The sequence below is a fragment of the Protopterus annectens genome, chromosome 11.part0, assembly GCF_019279795.1.
Source record: "Protopterus annectens isolate FY-2018-M chromosome 11.part0, PAN1.0, whole genome shotgun sequence".
Lineage (NCBI taxonomy): Eukaryota > Metazoa > Chordata > Ceratodontiformes > Protopteridae > Protopterus > Protopterus annectens.
This window is the reverse complement of record NC_056745.1, coordinates 1,050,406,456-1,050,432,629: the sequence shown is the minus strand read 5'-3', so window position 1 is coordinate 1,050,432,629 and position 26,174 is coordinate 1,050,406,456. Positions and strand designations below refer to the sequence as shown.

Below are 26,174 nucleotides of genomic sequence, written 5' to 3'. Positions count from 1 at the left end.
AATGCTAAATTAACCTCTCTCCTTTTGAATTTGACTGTTGTATTTTTGAAAGTAGCAGAGCTATAGACTTACACTGCTTACAGGACGGCAGCCATCTTGATTCAATCAGTTGACAGGAATTATGTTTGTAGTTTTGCCTCTCTGCCACTCTGTGTTCATCCTTCTAACTGTCGAGCTAATCCACTTCGACATTTTGATTGTAAGCCATATATATATATATATATATATATATATGTATATATATATATATATATATATATATATATATATATATTATATGGCTTCACTTTATAATTTCAAAAAACTGAAATCCCGAATTTCAGTTTTTTGAACTTATAATGTCGAACGTTGAAAATCGCGAAAGTGCATAATTGTGAATCCGAATATCTTGAATTCATGGTTATGGCTTGTGTGTGGTGTTGTGACTGGATGGTGATTTGTGTTGTGTATGGATATGGGTGTGATTTAAGGTAAGTAAGTGTTTTGTTAGGGTTTTGTGTGAGAGTTTTAGTGTGTGTGAATGTGTTTGTTAGTTATACATGTGGGTTAAGGTAGGCAGATGAAAGTATGGGTGTCTAAGTGTTGGATGTGTTGGTGTTTGTATATCTGTGATGTTTGTGTGTGTGCGAGGGGCTGTAGAATGTGTGGGTGTGAGTTTCCTTTCTGTGTGTGTGTATGTGCAATGTTGGAGATGGTATATATAAGTAGGGGGTATGGGGGTTGTATTGCCTAATGAGCAGGATTCAAAGTAATTTACTTTACACTAAAGAAATTATTTAGTAACAAGCTTTATTTTTTCCAGTAAACAGAAAACAAAATAAACTCTATGTAACTGAACAGTAAATCACACTAAAACAGAAAACTAAGTAAACTCTATTTAACTAAAATATAAAATTAAACAATACATTTAAAGAAAAACATATACATCACAGATAAAGAGAAAGCTTTATCCTGTCTTCATTCTTGATTGGGAAGCCCTGTTGCAGTCAGGCAGGAGTCTTCATCGGGAAAACAGTCCTGGACAGTGCATCCACTCCACAGGTGAGGCTTCAGCCTGAGTGCAGGGAGCCCCAGCTATATATAACCAATTTATTTACCACAAATCATGAGAATCAGTACTTTCCCAGTGTAGGCCAGATCTTGCTAGAGCATTCTGTGGTGTTGGCCACCCACCCCAGAAGGAACAGCAATTCCTGCCAAATACAATGATTCTGCAATTTTCAAGTGTTACATTGGAATATTCCAATGACTTTGCAAGTTTAGTACTTTACTAGAATATTCCAGCACATGTACACATATAAGACATATTTCATAATCAAATGTATTGACTTTGCTGAAATCCCTAAACTGTTGTGGAACACAACATTTCTCATGCCTGCTGACACTTTCAGAATATAGCATTACTTCATATGTCAAGGAAGAAATAAAGAGAATGTCGAGATATAGTGAGGCAACAGTCAAATAATCATTCAATGTATCCCCCTTTCGTATCACATTTGTATCACATTCGGCCCCTTGACTTTTGACTCACTTATATTTGACATTCAAGACTGTATTTGCCTTTTTATAAATACAATAAGTTAAGCCATAATTCCAAAATGTCAACAAAATCAAAACAATTGGTAACCAAACAGCACAAAACAAGAAAACTTGAAAGAACACGTAATCCAGTACCATAAAGGATGTCCTGTTGTCTTCAAGGAACCAGTACGTTGAGTAACCAAACGAAAGTTTATTGCACAAAAACAAGGTTCAAATCCATGAAATCACACACTGTCCATTAAGCGCTTTCATCTCCTACCACGGGAGACTTCATCAGAATAACGTTTTATCTCATAGAAGGTCTTAAATAGATTCCCTGTTTTGAATCAACGAATAAAAACTTTACATCAATTACCCCAAACTTTTAAAGTCACAGTAAAAAGACAGTTGTATAAATTCTGTAAATATTTAACACCATAAGATGTTACATATATATATTTATATACCTATTAGACCTCCCATAAAGGATACTAATATATTGTTATTCTTATCAAAATATAAATAATTAAAAATAATTAAAAATTACATGAAACATATCACATTCTTTTTTTTGTAAAGTGCAAGTGCCTATTTTTTCATTTTGTAAAAAATACAAATGCCAATTTTTTCTCTCTCTCTCTTCAAAGAGACCAGGTATACATATACATGTGTATATTTGCAACCCTATATGTTATAGAAACTCTAGTGATGCAATTTTCCATATTAATTAACTCATTACAAATATAATAACCCACATACCAGTATGTTAATATACTATTACATTATTGTAGTGTTGTATTTGTGCATTACATTTCATACTTTGACAATATGTAAATAAATAAATACTTCATATAAAATTCATAAAATTATTCATTCTAAAAATACAACTATATGTTATAAAAAATCTACCTAAATATGCAATTATATAAAATGTTTATGTAATACATAAAAAATAATAAAAAATAAATACATGCATTATTACCTTATACATAAATATATACATGTATGCCTCCCAGAAATTGTCAAAAAGGAGCCTTAAAATGACTGCCAACAATCCATTAATTAATATGGAAAATTGCATCACTAGAGTTTCTATAACATATAGGGTTGCAAATATACACATGTATATGTATACCTGGTCTCTTTGAAGAGAGAGAGAGAAAAAATAGGCATTTGTATTTTTTACAAAATGAAAAAATAGGCACTTGCACTTTACAAAAAAAAGAATGTGATATGTTTCATGTAATTTTTAATTATTTATATTTTGATAAGAATAACAATATATTAGTATCCTTTATGGGAGGTCTAATAGGTATATAAATATATATATGTAACATCTTATGGTGTTAAAGATTTACAGAATTTATACAACTGTCTTTTTACTGTGACTTTAAAAGTTGGGGGTAATTGATGTAAAGTTTTTATTCGTTGATTCAAAACAGGGAATCTATTTAAGACCTTCTATGAGATAAAACGTTATTCTGATGAAGTCTCCCGTGGTAGGAGATGAAAGCGCTTAATGGACAGTGTGTGATTTCATGGATTTGAACCTTGTTTTTGTGCAATAAACTTTCGTTTGGTTACTCAACGTACTGGTTCCTTGAAGACAACAGGACATCCTTTATGGTACTGGATTACGTGTTCTTTCAAAATTAAAACAATCATTAAAATTAATATTGGATGTATTAACCAATTTAACAAATTGGTAGCAGATGTTGACCATCCAGTAGATATATCCCACCAATTGTGTGCAGTATCAGATTCTGCCTTCTTGACTAAACTAACCAATTTATTTCCTGTTATAATGTTTATTTCATGATGTAAAATACTATGATTTACTACCTGTAAATGTTTTTCAAGATGTTGAGTATTATTTAATACTTTTTGTAAAAGATTTAAGCTAAATGTCAAATTATGATGTTCCAGCTTGTCTGATAATGTGTTTCAGGAGAAAAGACATAAGTTTTATTGTGCCAATGTAAATGAGTTACATTATCTAAACAACTTACAAAAGGATGCATTAAAACATACAATAATGTTTGGTTTGTCACTAAGCATATACATTGAGGTGCTATTTCTACAAACATTTCAAACATGGGAGGTAATATAGTCAATTTGCAGATGCTGATGGAATACTGAAGAAAACACGGTTCATACATAGAGGAATGTTGTCCAAAAACAAGTCCACCCATCATTTCAGTACAGTTTTCCAGTTTGTGTGTTCTGTTCGAGAAATCAATATAATTTCCTTCTACATGAGGTAACCAATACTGGAATGGATACACAGGAGGTCCGAATACCAATGGCAAGGTTACAAACTGACACATTATTTTTGCATTTGTGACATTATAATGCATGATATAAACTGTACAAAAATTATCTGTGCATCTTGTTTTTTTCAGAAAACAGACTTAACCAATTAGTATTAGGTATCCATTTGTTAAATAATTGTCTCCATATACATTCATTATTAACCATTAATTTTGTCTGCACAAAATTCTTCTGTATTGAAACATAAAAAGATTGTAAAGCACATTGTCCAGTTTACAAACCTAGTAACATTTTTGTCAAATTTCAAATTATGAACTACAGAAGCATTAAATTGATCCAAAAATTCTTTCTCATAACTAACTAGCTGTTTTTGGGTATGCCAAACTGTAGGATTCCACTGTGCTTGTAAATGTATAACTTGTGAAACATTCTGACCCACAGTTTTGATTTTATTAGCTACGACTTCAACATCAATGGCATTTAAAGTTCCTAACCCTGTACTAATACCTCCTAATAAGGTACTATACCAAGCTCATTTCTGTCTACATTTACTGTTTTTTGGAAAAGTAACATTAAAATATAGTACAGTTTTTTTGATATGTTTGTCCTACATATTTAGATGTAGAAGACACTTTAATTATTTAGTCACAGTGAGCCCTGGAGTGGTTGTTCAATATAATTATTTGAGAGGCCCATATTCCATTTATAATCTGAGTTGCATTCATACCAAACAATACTGTAATGTTTTGTAAATCAATTTATTTATTATAAATATCAGTTCCATTCTGGCAAAAGTACCAATTCTCTCGGTATGTCTGTTCATATTTACAATTACAACATTTTATATTTGTGTAATTTTGAATTATTACCGTAGCTTGTCTGTCATCTAGTAACTGAACATAACGATGCTCTCTTCTTACCCTCCAAATAGTTAAATTTCCTTCAAAAGTCAAATTGGTAGTAGGACATCCTTGTCCAGCAGGGCAGGTAAAATTTTCTTATGTTCTATTTCGTGTACTAGTAGCGCTTCCCCACTGGAGTACCGTTGAATTAATTTTAATTGCTCTTACTCCTGGTGTTACACACTCTGCCAGAGGGACTCCATACAATGTGAAACCAGCAACAATTAGCTTTGGAGTTAGAATCTGAAATCAAAGAAAAGCAGACCGATTATTCTTGCAAATGACACTGATCTGCTGGTATATTTTCTTTCCTTTCCTGGTTTAATAATTAAAATATTATTACTATTTTTAATAGCAATAACTTTTGCTTTTTCAAGTTGTTTATTGGGTTCATGCATATTTTTGTACTTGAATTGATTGCATGCATGCTGGATATTTGTTCCCTCTCAAAGGCAGCCACAGGCGGTGATTGCCCTCTGGTGACTGTGCCACCTAACACAGATACAATAAATATTTGGGCTACCCTATCCTTTTTCTGTACATGAACATTCTCATCTGAAGTATTTAACAGAATAATTTTAAGTTCCCCTTGATAACCTGCTTCAATAACTCCTGAATACCTTCCAAAGCTAGTGTTGATTGAGGCACTATCCAACCAAAATGCTTTGCTGGAATTTGAATTCCAATCCCAGTCTCAATCAGCTGAACTGTCCTTGGCGGTATTTTACAAGCATTCATTGAATATAGACTCAATCCTGCAGTTTCAGGTTTAGCTCTAGTAGGAGCTAATGCACCTGCTTGAGTTTCCCAATATGTAATTGTTTCAGTCGTCACATATGGTTTGATCTGCAATGTTGGAGTTAACATTCTCATTAATGGTATTTCTGTTTCTGAAATCAGTCTATTATTTAAAATGTGTAATGCCATATTTAAATTATTTCTCCAGTTTTGCAGAGTCCTATTTCCTAATTTTCTTAATTGATCTTTAAGTAAGCCATTCATTCTTTCAATTAACCCTGCTGCCTGTGGTTAATAGGGTATATGAGATACCCATTCAATATTATGTTGTTTTGCAAAATCCTTTACCATTTTTTCCCTTAAAATGGGAACCCTTGTCACTCTGTATTTGTAAAGGCATCCCGTAATACAAAATGATTAAGTCTAAAGTTCTTAAAGTACTTACCTGTGTTGCTCGTTGGCATGAAAAACTAATAAGATACCCAGAATAAGTATCTACTGCTGTACATATATATTGGCAGCCTTTATTTAATGGTAAAGGACCAACATAATCAATTTGCCATATTTGTCCTGGCAACTTTCCTCGTCCTATATGTCCCTGAACTATATGAGGTATTGTTCTTTGTTGAGTATGCTGACTTATTGGGCATTGTAATATAACAGTTTTAATTAAGTCTAATGAAAGTGCAATTCCTCTCGTTTGTGCCCACCTGTAAGTGGCCTTTTCTCCCAGGTGTCTGCACTTCTGATGTGCCCATTTTGCCATCCCCATTTGCTCAGAATAATCTGGTATATTAGCTTCTGAAATACTCGTTTGTTCATCTGTAACAGAATTAAACCACCGTTCTAGAGAATCTGCAGAACAATGTGCATTAACATGATAAATTGTCACAGTACCTTGACTTATTATTTTCTAAACTGATTGCCATAATTTTTTTTTCAAATTGTGTTTTTAGAATGAATTTTGCAATAATTTTTCTGCCTGTAGGCAACCAGGTTGCTAGTCATTTTGTTACTGACCAAGAATCAATATAAATATGACATGTACTTGGCATCTCCTGTTTCAGTGCTTGATATACAGCATATCATTTTGCATATGGACTACTTATGCCACTCCTTGAAGATGTTAAGATTTTCTTAGTTACTGAATTATAAGACAGAGCGTTCTAACATTTTTTTTTACATATTTAACTGACCTGTCTATAAACCAAGCATGTTGTCACTGCTCTAATGATAGCTGAGCAAAAGGCTGTTCCCATTTAATAGGAGAATTAGTTACTGGAATTGTTTTAAATAGCGATTATGTTTGTAATTTATTAGGGACAGATATTTGAGCATTTTTTATGTAACATCGCCACCCCTCCTATGCCTGTCTTAGCTCAATTCTGAATGTAACTTTCTGTGCATGTCCTATCTGGTGTGTCTTGCGTGAACTTATCATGCATTGCATAATAGGAATCACAGGTCTTGTATTCATTGTTGATGCTTTGCTTTTAAGTTTAAAATACTGAACTGTCCCTGCAACCTGCACTTTTGAATTAGTCCTGCACTATTAATAAACTCTCTTCTAGCCCACATTGCCATAAGTTGTCTCAGAGAAATTACCATATAAGCATTGTCAACGCAAATATTTACTGGATGTCAATGTTGCAGAACATATTGTGCAGCTTCTAACTCATCCCTGTGTACTGACATGCATCCTGGTAACTTAAGCATAATTGGTTTGTTTTGCTTTTGCAATGTCTCTATTGCAAACTCAATGTAGTACTTTTCATCCTTCTAGAAACATGCACCATGTACATGCACTGTAGAGGAATGCCTAACATCTTCTGTGATTTTTTTTTACTGTTATTTAGTGAAGTGGAGTTAGAGCTATAACCCAAAGAACACTATCTGTTTTATTTTCAAGTAAATGGCCAAAAATTGTTTAATGCAGGGACCCTTTCTTTCTTTCTTTTTTTTTTTTTTGCTACAAAAAGTAACCTGTCTTAACTTAGTGTTCAATTTCTGAGACGCCTCTTATGGCCAAGCCAGTAATAGCACCACTGAGAGTGTGTCCTTATGTACTGCAGCTTTCAAAGCAAGACATTTACTAGTGGGAGCTATTAGCTCCATTGCCTATGCTAACTTTTGCTTTACCATTTTTTTATGTGTCCAATTAATTTTTACAAATTTGAAATTGTCAAAGGCTTTGGCAATTGCAGAATGCCCCATATCCTTTTCTAGCAAGTACACCTTCCTGTCAGTCTGATAATGATTTCTAGAAATGTTACTTTTGTGACAAGAACTGTATTTTGTTTGTATTTACTTTAAAACCTGCCTCTTGCGACTGTCTCAGAACTTTTCTCACCTGTTGTATGTTTTTTTTTCACAGTCTCCGACTGTATTAGAATGTACCCTTGTTATCTTTACTTGCATCTTGTAGGAATGTTAAAAATATATTTGCTGTCATGCTCTGCCCATTCTAGCATCCTGTCAGAAACTGTAATATTAAAATACTCTAATAACCTTGTAGTTAACACTAATGGCATGTCCATATTATCCTTTGGGCTGTTAGCTGCTTTCATTTTTAACCCTTTATATACTGACGTATTTCTGTTAGTATGGAGCTATTATACTTATTAAATTCTGAAAAGGAAAAAAACTGTATTCATGTAACTTAGCACATATACTTTCTAACTAGTATGTCATGTTTCTTTAACATTGGCATGTGTTTTTCATTAAACACCGATATCCCTTATCTCTCTTAAAAACATTCCACTGTGAGCAGTAGGGCTGAAACATTCCATCTGTCTCTAGAAATTGTAAACTTTAGCTTGATTTAAACAAAAGCAAGGATATCTGTTTCCACAGTTTAATTCGAGTGCTATACTCCTGTATACACTGATCAAAACAATGAAGGCAGTTACACATATAAACCATTTCTTAAACATTTCGAATCCCATCCTCTTTGACAAGATAATGTATTGCCTAATGAGCAGGATTCGAAATAATTCACTTTATACTAAAGAAATGATTTAGTAACAAGCTTTATTTTTGTCACTAAACAGGAAACTAAATAAACTCTATGTAATTAAACAGTAAATCACACTAAAACAGAAAACTAAGTAAACTCTATTTAACTAAAATATAAAATTAAACAATACATTTAAAGAAAAACATATACATCACAGATAAAGAGAAAGAGAAAGCTTCATCCTATCTTCAGTCTTGACTGGGAAGCCCCGTTGCAGTTAGGCAGGAGTCTTCATCAGAAAAACAGTCCTGGGCACTGTGTCCACTCCACAGGTGAGGCTTTAGTCTGATTGCAGGGAGCCCCAGCTATATATAACCAAGTTATTTACCACAAGTCATGAAAATCAGTACTTTCCCAGTGTAGGCTGGATCTTGCTAGAGCATTCTGTGGTGTTGGCCACCCACCCCAGAAGGAACAGAAATTCCTGCCAAATATAATGATTCTGCAATTTTCAAGTGTTACATTGGAATATTCCAATGACTTTACAAGTTTAGTACTTTAATAGAATATTCCTGCATACTTACACATACAAGACATATTTCATAATCAAATGTATTGACTTTGCTGAAATCCCTAAAATGATCTGGAACACAGCATCAATTCTCATGCCTGCTGACACTTCGAGAACATAGCATTACTTTATATGTCAAGGAAGAAATAAAGAAAATAAAGAGAATGTCGAGATATAGCGAGGCAACAGTCAAATAATCGCACTCACTCAATGTACCCCACTTTTGTGGCACATTCGTATCACAGGGGTGGGGCCCCCACATGGGTGGAGCAGTGGGGCTTGGCTCCCTGCTTATATGTAGTTTAGCTTTATTTGTTTGTGTTTTTGTGTTTGTGTGTGTTTTGTTTGTTGGGTTTGGGCTGGATGATGTATGTGTTGTGTGGTGTATGGTGTGTGTCTGTTTGTGACTTTGTGTTTTGTGATTCTGTAGATTTGGGATTTAGGCTGTTTGACTTTATGGTTTAAAAAAAATGAAATTTGGGATTTCAGTTTTTCGAAATTATAAAGTGAATCTATATATATATATATATATATATATATATATATATATATATATATACATACATACATAGATACAAATATTTCAAGCATGGGCATTAATGCCCTTCTAAATAAATAAAAGACCAGGTCTGAAGAAGTTCACTTGAAATGAGTGCACAAAAGCGCTGACATATTAAAGTTTTGGTTGCCTTTGGAGCTGTACCCTTTGTTATTTATTTTATTAATGCTTTATTTGTTGTTTTTTTATTAATGTCCTTCTAGCATGCCAGTATTTCAAAACACTTATTCCCATAATAAGTGTCCAGGCTGTTCTTAAAAATATCTAAATTAGTACTTGCTTTAATGTTTTCAGTCACAGTGGTGCAGTGGTTAGCGTTGCCTCCTCACAGCAAGAGGTTCTCTAGTTCAATGTTCAGCTGGGATGGCTTCTGTGCAGAGTCTGCATGTCCTCCCTGTGGTCGAGTGGGTTTCCTCTGGGTGCTCCAGTTTCCTCCCACATCCCAAAGACATGCTATAGGTGGATTGGACTCTCTAAATTGGCCCTAGGTGTGAGTGCATGTGTGTGTGTGCCTTCTGTGAAGGTTGGGTGCTGGGCTAGCAACTCAACACTGTAAAACTCTGCTGCCAATCATGAGCGGACAGGTGATCGGCTGTGGCGACCCCTAACCATGAAAAGCCAGAAGAAGAAGAAGTACTTGCTTTAATATAATTTGGTAGCCTTCTCCATGTACCAGATACTCTGTCACCAATTAGTACACTTCTCATTCCTATAGAATCATCTGCATAGGTTGTTAGATGGTTCTCTAGTACTTTTTGATAACCCCCAACCATTCCCAGAGATAGTTCTCTCTAAATGCGCTATATACCTAAATAAGATCTCCTCTTAGATAACTGTAAGAGACACTGTACAAATTGAAATATTTTAGTATTTCATGATAACTTAAAGTTTCATATCCATGGATGCCCTTGACATGGTTTCACTGTACTCTTTCCAGTTTACTCATGCTTTTTTCTTATAGGTTTTCCATATTGTTATTCCTTACTCAGGTTTGGGTCTAATCTAACTAATGAACAATGACTTCATCATTTTTGATTTTCTAGACTTTATAAATCTTTTTATAAAGCCTATAGTTCTATATCTATCATTAACCAATTGGTTGATATGATTAGCAAAGCTCATAGCTAAATCTACCCATATACTGTGTACTGTATTAAACATTCACCTTTCAATTTATGTCTGCCAAATCTCATATTATACTCTTGCACCTAAATGGTCAATTTAGTCAAGTTATTTTGCAGACATGCCTTATCTGTAACACATGTAATCAGTTTACCTAAGTTCATGTCATCTGCATATAGATTGTAGAACACCTCAGATAAAAAAGTTAGCTCTGAAAGATACAATCTAAACAAGTGAGGGCCTAGGACAGAGCCCTGTGGAACACCTTGACTACAACCAAGGATTTCACCTGTCCAGTTGTTGTATGATACTTGCCATGTTTTATTTGCCAGCCATGCAGCTAGCCATCTTATCAAGAGTACATCAATACCTAGTTGTATTAATTTATTGATCAGTGTTTTTGTATGACTGTCAATTGCTGAAGTCAAGTCTATATAAATTACACAACAGCACAATTTATCATGCATAGCTTTTATTATATGTTACAGATCATCATGCTACAGGTGGTAATAGATCTATTTTCAATATATGCTTGCCATGCTGATATATGTTTTCAGGTCCCAGCCTTTCCACTTCTGACAATAACATATCCAATACTACATTCTCTATTATTTTTCAAAACATGAAAATAGACTTAAGGGTCTATATGACTCTGGGTTTGCCCTACTCCACTTTCCCTTAAAGACATGTTTAATAAGTGCATGTCTCCAGTCTTGAGGCATCTCCCCATATTTATATAAACTAGTGAATAATAGATATAATGGTGCCTTAAGTTCTTGCTAAACTTTATGGTTTAAAAAAAATGAAATTTGGGATTTCAGTTTTTCGAAATTATAAAGTGAATCTATGTATATATATATATATATATATATATATATATATATATATATATATATATATATATATACATACATACATAGATACAAATATTTCAAGCATGGGCATTAATGCCCTTCTAAATAAATAAAAGACCAGGTCTGAAGAAGTTCACTTGAAATGAGTGCACAAAAGCGCTGACATATTAAAGTTTTGGTTGCCTTTGGAGCTGTACCCTTTGTTATTTATTTTATTAATGCTTTATTTGTTGTTTTTTTATTAATGTCCTTCTAGCATGCCAGTATTTCAAAACACTTATTCCCATAATAAGTGTCCAGGCTGTTCTTAAAAATATCTAAATTAGTACTTGCTTTAATGTTTTCAGTCACAGTGGTGCAGTGGTTAGCGTTGCCTCCTCACAGCAAGAGGTTCTCTAGTTCAATGTTCAGCTGGGATGGCTTCTGTGCAGAGTCTGCATGTCCTCCCTGTGGTCGAGTGGGTTTCCTCTGGGTGCTCCAGTTTCCTCCCACATCCCAAAGACATGCTATAGGTGGATTGGACTCTCTAAATTGGCCCTAGGTGTGAGTGCATGTGTGTGTGTGCCTTCTGTGAAGGTTGGGTGCTGGGCTAGCAACTCAACACTGTAAAACTCTGCTGCCAATCATGAGCGGACAGGTGATCTGCTGTGGCGACCCCTAACCATGAAAAGCCAGAAGAAGAAGAAGTACTTGCTTTAATATAATTTGGTAGCCTTCTCCATGTACCAGATACTCTGTCAGAGAACCAATTAGTACACTTCTCATTCCTATAGAATCATCTGCATAGGTTGTTAGATGGTTCTCTAGTACTTTTTGATAACCCCAACCATTGCCAGAGATAGTTCTCTCTAAATGCGCTATATACCTAAATAAGATTTCCTCTTAGATAACTGTAAGAGACACTGTATAAATTGAAATATTTTAGTATTTCATGATAACTTAAAGTTTCATATCCATGGATGCCCTTGACATAGTTTCACTGTACTCTTTCCAGTTTACTCATGCTTTTTTCTTATAGGTTTTCCATATTGTTATTCCTTACTCAGGTTTGGGTCTAATCTAACTAATGAACAATGACTTCATCATTTTTGATTTTCTAGACTTTATAAATCTTTTTATAAAGCCTATAGTTCTATATCTATCATTAACCAATTGGTTGATATGATTAGCAAAGCTCATAGCTAAATCTACCCATATACTGTGTACTGTATTAAATATTCACCTTTCAATTTATGTCTGCCAAATCTCATATTATACTCTTGCACCTAAATGGTCAATTTAGTCAAGTTATTTTGCAGACATGCCTTATCTGTAACACATGTAATCAGTTTACCTAAGTTCATGTAATCTGCATATAGATTGTAGAACACCTCAGATAAAAAAGTTAGCTCTGAAAGATACAATCTAAACAAGTGAGGGCCTAGGACAGAGCCCTGTGGAACACCTTGACTACAACCAAGGATTTCACCTGTCCAGTTGTTGTATGATACTTGCCATGTTCTATTTGCCAGCCATGCAGCTATCCATCTTATCAAGAGTACATCAACACCTAGTTGTATTAATTTATTGATCAGTGTTTTTGTATGACTGTCAATTGTTGAAGTCAAGTCTATATAAATTACACAACAGCACAATTTATCATTCATAGCTTTTATTATATGTTACAGATCATCATGCTACAGGTGGTAATAGATCTATTTTCAATATATGCTTGCCATGATGATATATGTTTTCAGGTCCCAGCCTTTCCACTTCTGAAAATAACATATCCAATACTACCTTCTCTATTATTTTTCAAAACATGAAAATAGACTTAAGGGTCTATATGACTCTGGGTTTGCCCTACTCCACTTTCCCTTAAAGACATGTTTAATAAGTGCATGTCTCCAGTCTTGAGGCATCTCCCCATATTTATATAAACTAGTGAATAATAGATATAATGGTGCCTTAAGTTCTTGCTGAAGTGTTCCCAGATCATTGTTTCTAATTCAGTCGCCTCCCTGTACTTTGTTTGGATCCAGTTTGCACAGTTCTTTTTCAGTAAAATCTAACTTGATTCCAGTATCTGGCATTACCTGGATGTCACTGGAACAACTTATCAATCCTTTTGTGGAGCCAAACTGTTTTGCATAAGATTTTGTAACTTTATTTATAACCTGTTGTACCTGAGAATACATTTTAGAATCTACACACAGTTTATCAATTTTTGTGACTTTAGTCCTTCCACATCTTATGTATCTATAAAAAAGGTTTCCTATTATGCTCAATATCTTTATATAAATTTTCTTCAACTTCAAATCTTGTCTTACACTATGTTTAGTCCAGCTTGTTTATTTCAGTTTTCAATATTGTAGTCTGACTTCTTTTCCATTTCTTATATTTTTTGTGTTTCACCTTAATCTGATATATTTTTCTTATGGAAATCTATCCCCCTGATGCTGTATGCCTAGATCCTGATGTTAAACATTTTTTTTTCATTTTTTGCACTCAAACAATTTCTCTTTTATAACTTTCCACATTCCATTTGCAGTTTTATCACTGAACACCTCAGTCCAACTAGTTTTAAATAATGACTGCTTTGCTTCCTTATAATCTGTAATTAACCTTCTGTGCATTGGTTTAGATTTCAGTTTAGCAGTATTATCTAACAACAAATTGACCTTTATAACCCCATGATCACTGCACATTAATGGTGGTAAAACTTGAAGTAACAGTACTTTCTTTAGGAACAGAAACAATGGGCCGGATTCACGAAACCTCCGTGTAAGACTTAATATGTCTTACTCGGAGGCTGCAGTTGAACGGTATGATGTCAGCGTGCCATGAATATTCATGAGGGCATGCTGACTCATCCTTAACTCTTACACGGACTGAGTAGGCAAGCAGGGGGCATGTCCAACTGCTGAGCAGTCTAAAAGTCCACGCCCCTGCAAGGTTTTAAAAAGCATAATGTCAACAGACAAGAGCGAGTCTGCTCAAATGTACTTGCACCCAACACCACACTCCCTGACACTGGAAACTCCAATCAGAGTTATAAAACGGAAAATATTATTATTTTTTTAAATCCACGATATAGCTGCCCGTATTTGCGCTTGTTTGCACAGGTGTGCCCATTGCTTAACCACAGTTACCAATTGTCAGATTGAAGAGCATATAAGAACTACTTATGCAAATAAATCCAAATAGCAATAGCGTAATGGTAGAGCGTATGCACAAAGAGAAGGCATTCATGGTTCCAGTCCCCTTCTTATTTATGTTTTAAATCAGTATTTGAAATAATACCAGACAAACATGATTAAAATTTTATTAAAAGCAGTGACATGGCCAATGTATCAGCGAACAAAATATATATTTTGAAAAGACCCAGATATATAATAGCATGCTGTTAAGCAACGTTTTACACAGCTAAACACAGGTGCCCATAGTTTAATAGCGCTATACCCATCTAAACAGAGGTGCCCATAGTTTAATAGCACTTTATCCAGCTAAACAGAGTTGCCCATAGTTTAATAGCACTTCACCCAGCTAAACAGAGTTGCCCATAGTGTAATAGCGCTTTACACAGTGCAATAGAGTTGCCCAACGTTTAAAAACGCTTTACCCAGTGCAATGTGTTTGCGCGGACGTGCACGCCGCACCAACCAGGGCACCATAGGGCACAGGGGAGCAACGTAGAGCTAAGTTGATTAAACACAGCTACACCCCCTAGCCTGTCTAGACAGTATTAAAATAAAAGAATGACAAGGTTCGAACCCAGGACCCTTTGCATCATAATCAAAGTACAGAACCACTAAGCCATGACAACATAGGGGAAACAGACACTATTAACATTCATAAACTTAGTAATGGTAGTTTAGCCATTACTAAGCAGGTCTGCAGTCAGCCAAGAATTTTACAAAACAGCCAATCACAAAAAAGTGTGGGGAAATGCAGCATATTTAAGCCCCACAGACAGGAATATACGCCACAACTGATTGTCGCTCACATCTGCAGTGAGAATGTCTGGTGTTGGAGAGGGAGTGCACTTCCAAGTGCAGAGATGGGGCACCGAGGAGTCCAAATACATGGTTTGGCTCCTAGACCACCATCACGAAGCAAGACTCCTGCAGGGCCAGTTCCAAGGGACGGAGTACAAGGCAGAGGCTTGGAACCAGTTAGCTCATGACCTCACCAATGCCACAGGCATTCCCCGGACTGGTGAGCAGGTCCGTCACCACCATGCAGACCTGAAGAGATGAAAGGAGGACTGCCTGAACCAGTGGATACAGGAGGCCCGTGGGATGCGGGATGCCCCACAACTGAGTATGTAGCCATGGAATGCAGTACGTAAGGATTTAAAATGGAGCATGTATAACGGATAGGGATGTCTCAATATCCCTTCATTTACTTTACAGCTGCAGGTGACCGTGTTACGAATCAGCAAGCCTATGCTGATAGGCTGCTAAGGCTGTGCCGCCAGGCAGGTTAGTGATTATTCTGCATGTACTGTTATATAAAATATGGGAGAGAGCATGAAAGAAAGTGTTGTAGTCCAATAATACAGCCATAAAATGGACTGAATAAGTCCTCTGCATGTACTGTTAGATAAAAACGTTAGAGAGGCAGAAAAAGAGTGTAGTAACCCATTAAGAAATTTAACAAATGTCTGGAATAATATCTCTGCAGGCACTGTCATATAAAATAATATGTGAGTGAGCCTGAAAAAAGAGTGTGCTAACCTATTAATTAAGGTATAATATGTCGGGAACATGTCTGCCATATATATCGTTAAAACAAATAAAGGAGTGAGCCTGTGGAAAAGTGTGTAATGTCATTAATAAAGGCCTAAAACCCAGAGTGTGTCTGTTTCACTTAGTATGAAATGTTGTTGTACCCTTGCATTATACAAATAGTAATGTGTTAGAGAGTGCTGACAACCCAGAGTTCTGCAGTCCCATCTAAAGTGGGTGATGGAAGTGCTAGTAGCTGTGAAGTAAATATACAGTCCTCAACAGTCAGTTACTGGCTGGCTTGCATAAGTAAATCTGGCGCATGAGAAGCATGCTAATATGTTCCCCAGAAATGTAAGTGAGCTTCAATAAATGCAGGGTTCTGTACAATTAGAAGTGAAAATGTCATGTGAAAACATCCAGATATGTAAATAAAGAAATATAAATGCAACCATGAAATATGTAGCAGTAACATCTGCATCCTGGACAGTTAGTATGTGAGATATAGGTCAAGTATAGATTGAACAAGCCAAACCCACTACACAACCTAATGCATGGTGGCAAGTGTAATAATACATGTAGGAAATATACACCTGCAGTCACAAGGAATGTAGTGTAGAGTAAAAGTGTTTATAAGACGTTAATGGAGGTTTTTTCTACACCCTACTGTTTGTGCATAAACCATTGAAACGACAATATAAGCAATTCCAGATGTAGATACCAATCCAACGCAACAGACCACAGCTCGGACAATGGGATGAAAATAATTGATTTATTGTAGAGACAAACGTAAACAAAGTTCTGAGGAAGTCTGTCGAATTGCAAATGAAAGCGCTTAACCAGAGTTAACAGTTATTCTTGTTGGAGCTTTGTTTACGTTTGTCTCTACAATAAATCAATTATTTTCATCCCATTGTCCGAGCTGTGGTCTGTTGCGTTGGATTGGTCTCTACATCTGGAATTGCTTATATGTGCATAAACCATGCAATTCCACACCTCAATGGGTATGTGTAATCTTAAATATTTGTCGGGATATATGTCCCATTGTTCCATAAATATTTGCACTCATGTTGATGCATGTGCCTGTTCAAACACCACGTTCATGGTGGCCTGTTGCTACCAATCATCCCTGCATGCAGTTGGAATAACCACTGTTGGAACTGTGGTGTGTTGGGTTAATGGGAATATTACTGCATACTGTTACAACTAATCTGGAATGCTGTTGTTTATGTTGTAATGAAACACACTGAATCACAGAACGTATGGGAAGACCAGTCCCAGCGGACCCACCTGTCCCTCCTCAGTTGATGAGTGCACCTGGCACCAGTGGTTCTGGTGCCCAGCACAGACTCCCCTCCTTTGTTGGTCCTGTGCCACCTTCGGGTGGAAGCGATGCAGGGGATGGGGCTCATCCCCCCCGTGCAAGCTTGGGCGGAGAGGGGCCACCCGTAACCCTTCGAAGGGTCCGGGCTGTGGTGCGTAGGGAGATCCAGCGCTCAGTCGCTGATCCCCTATGCCAGTTGAGGTGAGAGTGGCGCATCTCATGGGTGAGCCTGCCCATTCTACTCAGCCCCCAGCTCAGCCACCCCGGGGCTGTGAAGGTGCAGTGGTGACTGCCCAGGGGTGGGGATCTCAGTTCCACTGTTGCCATCTGTGGGCTCATGGGCTTGCGATTTCCAAACAACCTTCCCCGTCAATTGTGTTCACCCAACCCATGTGTCAAATTCCACCCCTGTATGCGTCTTGTTTGTCTTGTCTGTTTGCCTCCCCAACCTACCTCCCCAAATATACCTACTTCCCCTTCCTTACTTACCATTCTCACCTGAAAAAAAAAAAGGGCAATCTGTACCCGAAAAAAAATTACGCCCCATACATAGCTTCCCATTTTGCACACATGTCCATAGGACATGTACACTGATAATTCTAATTGGCAGTGCAACAAACTATGTTGTCCTCACCCCTCTGTCAGGGGTGGAAGGTCTCAAAACTCACTCCAAATTTTCAACATATGCACAGCTGTTGCTGTTAAAGAAATGGGCAGCTATGGGCCTTCCCTACACCCTTCCTGCACATCCCAAGCTTGTTTTCCTACTGTCTTTCCCTCTCTGTGCCCCCTTTTTCACCACTTTCCTATCTCCCCATTTTCTTTTCTTTAAAAGAAATTAGGGTGGGGGTTAGCGGGAGTAAACAATTTTAAGCAGTAGTTAGCAGCGGTGCATGAGTGTGAGCTTGTGTGTGCTTAGCTAAGCATTGCTAAGTGTCGTGCAAACCCACGCAAACCCCCTTACAACTGCTTAAAAGTGCTTTAGTCACTCTGTATGACAAGGCCCTTGTACTGCTCAGCAGCAAAATAAAAAAACCTTGTCAGTCTCAAACCCAGGACCTTGGATTCACTAGTCTGCATGAAGTACCACTACACCACAGCAGATATACAATAACTTAGTGCTGAAAGCAATTTATCATCCATTACCATGAGTGAATGTAAAGGGAAAATAGGAATGGCATAACACAAATCCTGTTCTGTGGGCCTTAACCAGCAGGTGTTTTTGAATTGCATGACATGACTGTGAAAAGAGAATCAGCCATGTTAGTAGGGAATAAGGTTACAGTAGCAGCTTACAAACCTCACACAGTATCAGAGCAGGATACACACTGACATATTTGCATAGGTCACAGGCCAGACCTCCCAACAGTGACTGCTCTACAGTGATGGCCCTGATTAGTAAACAAAGGTTAGCTGTGCCCCTCTGACTCCCTGTGAAATGTACTAACAGTAGGCAGAAAGGTGTTGAATCTCACTTAATAGGAAATGTCAATAAGTGAGAGTAGACACCTCTTGCACGTCAGAAAAGGTGTAGTAATAGAAATGCTCTGAATCACCAAAAGTCTGAACTGCAAAATGTCTGAACTATATGACAGGTGTATCCCAGTTATATGTACCTTTCCCTGAGGCTGTTCAAACATATACGTGAGAGTATCTGAGGCCTGGAAGAGTCAGAAACACACAAGCATATCAGCTTGTCTGCTGTTACACACTCTGCAGATAGCTGTAGAATGAATCCCACAAGCATGCCCTTATGTAGAAGTACAACACAGAAATAGCAAAGGATGTAGCCATGTACTGCTAGCAACCACCTGTGACAATGCCATTGTTCAGGTGCTGAAAAGACTGCTGTGGTGCACAGTCAAAGAATACTAGGCTGACCTCTGTCTACCATCTGGACATGTCCACAGGTGGGAGCTACTCAGACAGACTACAAGCCTTCATAGACTTACAGGTACACAGCAACTCTGCATGTTCAGTAAGATAAACATCACATGATAATAAATAATGCCCACTGCAGTTCTGCACCCCTACCCAAAGGTACTATATACCCATGTAGTCAGGCACAACCAAGGGTGTAGGTAGGCATACACAGTACAGAAATATGTCCAGTCATCCTGAGCAGACTGTGCTAATGCCAACACAAACCCCAAACTGTTCAGATGTGAGTAACGTACTAATGACAGTATAGCAGTTCACAAACAGTGCATGTGCCTGATATTCATAATTGGTAGTATAACATACTTAGATGTCCTCACCACTCTCTCAGGGGTGGAAGGTTTCAAATGTCTCACCTAATGTATTGCATATGCACAGTTGTTGCTGGTAAAAAAATGGGCAGCTATGGACCTTCTCCACACCCATCGTGTACATTCCAAGCTAGGTCCCCTACTTTCTTCCCCTCTTTGAGCAGCCTTTATCACCACATTCCTATCTCCCCATTTACTTTTCTGTCAAAGACATGAGCACGGAGGTTAGCGGGAGTGAGCACTTGTAAACAGTAATAAGCGGGTTTGCACCAGTGTGCGCATGTGTGCGCCTAGCTTAGCATTGCTAAGATATGATAAGCTACACCAAGCTTAGCTTACTATTGCTAACATTCAATAAGCTAAGCTAAGCTTAGCTTAGTATTGCTAAAATACAATAAGCTAAGCTAAGCATTGCTTAGCATCACTAAGCATCGTGCAAACCCGCTTACAACTGCTTAAAAGTGCCTTTGTCACTCTGTATGACAAGGTCCTTGTGTTGCTCAGCAGCAAAATAAAATACCCTTGTCAGTCTCAAACCCCACACCTTGGAGTCACCCATGATGTATCACTAAGCCACATCAGATATACAATAGCTTGGTGCTGAAAGAAATATAACATGCATTACAAGGAGTGCATGTAAAGGGAAAATAGAAAAGCTATAGGAATACATTACAATAAAGAAATATGACATGCATTACAAGGAGTGCATGTAAAGGGAAAATAGGATGTAAAGGGAAAATAGGAAAGCCATAGGAATACATTGCAATAAAGAAATATAACATGCATTACAAGGAGTGAAAGTAAAGGGAAAATAGGAAAGCCATAGGAATACATTGCAATAACTACTGTTGTATGCCAGTTAATTCCCTAAATCCAAAAGAAAGTACATACACCTATGTATTCAGTGTTAGCATTAGGAGGTGTGATTAAACTTACACACTGAGAAGAGTGTACTGGAAGAAGCAATAATCAGGTTTCAGTACAACATGCATTTCACTGGCTACAACCCAGCTTCAGATAGGAGACATATACCAACCTTCTGACTGACACAACAGTGTCCACAGCAAACAAGCATGGTCCCCACCTTGCAAAACTGAAAGGCCTATGCCTACCTAACCTATCATTTTATAGCAGTGTCCTGAAATCACAATGAGAACTTCAATTACCACACAGCAGGCTGCATACAATTACTAAATGGTGGGCACCAATTGGTGCAGAGGCCATCACATGCACATGTGCAGATACCTACAAAAGCAGCCTGTACTTGCTGTCCACACATGCAATAATATCATTGCAGCAACTGGAGAAAGAGAGAGCGAGTGAGAGAAACAGACAGACAGACAAACAAACAAACAAACAAACAGAGGCAGTTGGAGACCAACCCAATAAATAACAACAAACAGAGGTAGTTGGAGACACCAACCCCCCACAAAAAAAACAGAGGCGGTTGGAGACACCAACCAAAACAAAAGAAAAACAACAAACAGAGGCAGTTGGGACACCAACCAACCAAAACAATAAAAAAAACAAACAGAGGCAGTGGAAGACACCAACCTAAACAAATAAAAAAAAAAAAAAACATCAACAGGTACGACAGACTGAAGTGAGAAATACAAAGGTAAGGTATGTATCACAGATGTATTTGCTGGCATCCGAATGATGTGTCTGAAAGGTACTCTACATTCTGTGAACACTCCTTATGTGGTAGCAGTCCATATCTATATGTATATGCAGTTGTGCATAGGGCAAGGGACATACTGCAACTGTTACTGAAGGCTGGACATATATATGTATTTGAAGGTTGCTATGTGCACATATCTATGTAGGCTGTAGTGTGTGGCATTGAAAACAGCAAGCAGTGCAGGTATATGTTATGTGGTGGTTAAATGCTGTAGGACTGGGTTGCAGCCAGTGAGGTCTGCTACGGCTATACGGCCTGAGGACAGCGAAATGCATTCTGCACAACACTGTGCAATATTATTACATAATTGTATGTCTCACAACTGTTCCATAATTGATATTCCCACCATGAAAGGTGGGCAGTATATGTGCATATATGTGCATGTATATGTACAGCAGTGGCTGTTTACAAGTATGTATATATATATATATATATATATATATATATATATATATATATATGTGTGTGTGTGTGTGTGTGTGTGTGTGTGTGTGTGTGTGTGTTTGTATATATATATATATGTATATATACATATATATATATATATATATATATATATATATATATATATATATATATAAAATGTATATATATAGATATATACATATATACATATATAGATATATAGATATATATATATATATACATATATACATATATAGATATATATATATATAGATATAGATATATACATATATACATATATAGATATATATAGAGACAAATGGATATATACCAATATATATGGATCTCTATGGATATATATAAATATGTATATATATATATATATATATATATATATATATATATATATATATATATATATATATATATATAGAATGATATATAAATATATATGTATATAAATATTCATGTATATCTATCTATCTATCTATCTATCTATCTATCTATCTATATATATATAATAGTGAGAGTGGGAGACACAGGGTCAGATGTATTGCAACAGGTGCCTGGTGACCAAGGCATGGACTGAACACCAGTGCTGATACTGCAGTGCCATACCCCATTCCAAAACACTTTACCCACTAACTACCAGATAGGTGGTTGCCTGACTAACACTGAAGGTGTCAGAAAGGAACATGGGACACAGGTGGACAGTAGCCTCCCGTTTGATATTCACAGTGCCACACTAGTCTTGTAATCTATCTACGTGGTACGTGTCATCACAAATGATGTGTCATGTACAGAAATATAGGTCAGTGTTCCCCTGTACTCATCACAATGCCCCATGTGGTATGTACCTCACATGACAACTACAGCAAGTGGAAAAGCCACAGACATACCTCACAAAGGGTAATACTGCCCTGAAACACATACCCTATGCAGACTGACTCACATAACCACAGCTACAGTGCGTTGCATACCGGCCACCCAGAGGTTACCTCTGCCAAACATACAGAGGTATGCCACACCCATAGCAGTCAGACAACCACCATGTCAACACCTCACAATCCCACCGGGCTACACGGCCTAGGTCCCTAATCCCCACAACCTCACTAAACAGTACATGCTGGAGAGATAGGCTCCTATTGGCAAATATGCCATACTCTGGAGTAAACCACCCAGCATGAACAAACAAGGCTTATCAGTAGCAGATGTCAGACATACCCCTGATGATTGTCTGGGGGATAACTAACATGCCCTGGGAATCACCTCTGTGTATCCAGTTGACAGGAGGAAGTGAAATCTAATTACATGTATGTCAAAGGCCAGGGTAGCATATGGCTAGGCTGCTGTAGGCCTCAGGGACAATAGTGTATTATCTATTTATGACACAATGCACACAGACATGTACACAGTGCAATACCTGCTATGTGAGGTGGAATGAGTGTGACAGTGAATGTGTGCAAGGTCTGTAACGGTGTGATAGCTAAGTGTGAGGTTGTTTCTGTCATGGTCGTTTGTATCCTAAGTGTGAGGCCAGAGAAAGATGTGTCAGTTATTGGGATGCAGACATAGTAGGATGGTATATGTTGTGACATAGTTCCTTGTGTACGACTGTGGTGTCCCATCATAGGCTGACGCAATACATGTATGCTCAGTAAGTGGTACTGCTGGTGATTCCAGGCAACATTTGAACTGTTGTACCACCTGAAGCTCTAGGCCTAAACAGCACAGTATGGTGTATGTTCACATTCCCTGGTAACATTGTCTTGTGTCTTTCCTGTAGTCTGCACAGATTACATTCCTCAGGCATAGGTATCTGTAAGTAGGGGCACACAGTACTGTAAGGTACACAGGAAATGCTCATCTGTGTCAGCATACATTTGTGTGTTGTATGAATGTCTGATGTGTGTGTAATGATGCCTGTACCATGTCCGCAATCACATGTGTGATGCAGGGTTCGCGTGTGTACCTAGCAGCATGTATACTCTGTTACAGCAGTATGCCAGCTATATTAACAACTGTGCACATATGTTAGGTAGGGGTATGGCATCAACGACTAGGGTGGGTTACTGGTTATACTGTAACTGTACTTCACATTCATTGCAATGGATGACATATTTCTGCATGCATTAGCTTGATATGTACCCCCCTGGCAAGGCTGTACATTGGATCCCAAACAGTGAGCCGAGTACTGGTGTATACTGGTGTGTCATATGGAGTGTGGCAGGCACTGTCAGCCAGTCATGGGCTGAGCACTGATATGTGGTATTGAATGTGTGTATCCTCTGACAGATGAACAGATGCTATATATGGCAGTTAACTGATATCTGTACTGTATAATGTTAAGTGTGCCACATGACTTGCTCACCCATATCATTTACTTGTCTTCCATGCTTATGGCTCATCACAGGAATCTCTGCTACACAGGTGCAGAGGAACAGGAAATCCACCACAGCCTGGTTCAGCACTATACCCTGCTATTTTCCAGGGCCAGCCAGCACCAGCAGGAGCATACTGCACTGTGGCAAGAACTTGTTCGTCGGGTAAATGACATAGGCATGCATAACCGGACATATGAGCAGGTATGCCATCACTGCAGTGATTTAATTAGACATGTCCGGCGGAGTGCATCTGATATCCACAGACAAGAGCTTGCCACTGGTGGTGGGGTGGTCATATATCCCCCCCTCACCAGAGTGGAGGAACTGCTGCTAAGTGTGGTGGCTCCTGGCTTACAACAGCAACAACATCACACATGTGTCGTCATGGAGGTCGGAGTCACCCAGCATGGTGACATGGAGAGTGCAGGTAACATTCCCTAGCTGTAGACTACTGTTACCTGTATTGTTAGATTATGCATGTGTGAGATGTGTACTGTGTTTAGCAGTTGTACTGCCTGTTGTGTGCAATACTGATAGTTTGAATAGTATCTGTACACCTATGCCTGTTGTTCTACTGTAGTTTAGCACACTCACAGTAGCAATGCCACAGTTGTGGCCACTGACAAACTGTGTCATATTCTTGCAGGTCCCTCTGGTGTGACAGCAGGGCAGACGTTACATGCTGGTGAGTGTGTTAACACTTTAAACTTGGTATTGAACTGTGCATGTCATAGGTGAGGTGTAGGCCATGTACACATAACACACCTATGCATAATGCATGCTGTGCATGTTTGCTGTGAAAAGTGAAACATCTCAGTAATGTCAGTAGCTGCCTCAATCACATGCAATGCACAGAGCATCAGACACAAATGTGGCAACACTGTACTGCACATTGGATAGGCATAGTTGACACACATGTACACAACATAACACGTTTGTCAAATGCAGTACACCTCAACATGCTACACATAGTGTAACTGGACACCCACAGCCAGGTCGCACTTCAGTATCCCGCATGTCATCCACACACCACACATAATATATCTGAGGGGTAGAGGCCTAGCATGGGGCTGTGCAACACTCCTCAATACATAACACAGTCATGTTAGGCAATGCTCCCTACTGGGCACCTCACACACCCTTGTGCAACATGGCTGTGTAATTGTGAACTTAGCCACAGCACTGTATACAGCATGCTAGGCGGTGGTCTAACACACTTATTGGCTTTGAGTGACCACATGATGCATGATGATGATGGCTAATGGTACTACACCCCATACTGTTACAATGGCCATTTCCAGGATTGGTATTCCATCACTTATACATGCACCACTCATCCCGTGTGTGTACATAGCATGCATGTGCTACACCTGTGTCCACAATTATCTGCTACAGACACAGACACTGCAATCAGACATGGAAATCCATTTGACACACAGATAACACATGCAGCCATGGCATGTATACCTGTGTGTGATGGTGCACAGGACATTGCAGAGCTTATAATACTTGCACAGAAATGTCGTGTCCTTGAACACATTGTGTTCCAGGGTGTAGGCAATCACTGAACATGTACACACATGCACCACAGCCATGTACACTGTCATTAACTATGGCTGTCTACACTCACACTGCATGGACTTGATCAACACTGCATGCTGACACGTGTGACGTGACTGTTTGCCTTGTGATACTGTCACCCACCTTCAACCAGTATTGAGTATGATTTGGATTCCTGTTGTGTGTGTGTATCTGCTGTAGTGAGGAGTGTGCATGTGTTCCTGTGTTCCTGTGTGCATGTGTTCCTGCGTTCCTGTGTGCATGTGTTCCCGTGTGCACGTGTGCATGTGTTCCTGTGTGCCTGTGTTCCTGTGTGGCTGTGTGCATGTGTTCATGCGTGCATGTGTGCATGTGTGCATGTGTTCATG

General features: G+C 38.0%; 1 long non-coding RNA gene across 1 annotated transcript in view; it reads right to left on the bottom strand.

Moving 5' to 3' along the window:
* Positions 1-3,463: 3,463 nt before the first annotated feature.
* Positions 3,464-26,174, bottom strand: part of LOC122815691 — a 196,126-nt gene continuing 173,415 nt past the window's right edge. The window contains exon 4 of the long non-coding RNA XR_006366987.1: positions 3,464-4,937. This is a non-coding gene — a long non-coding RNA (uncharacterized LOC122815691). The remainder of the gene's footprint in view (positions 4,938-26,174) is intronic.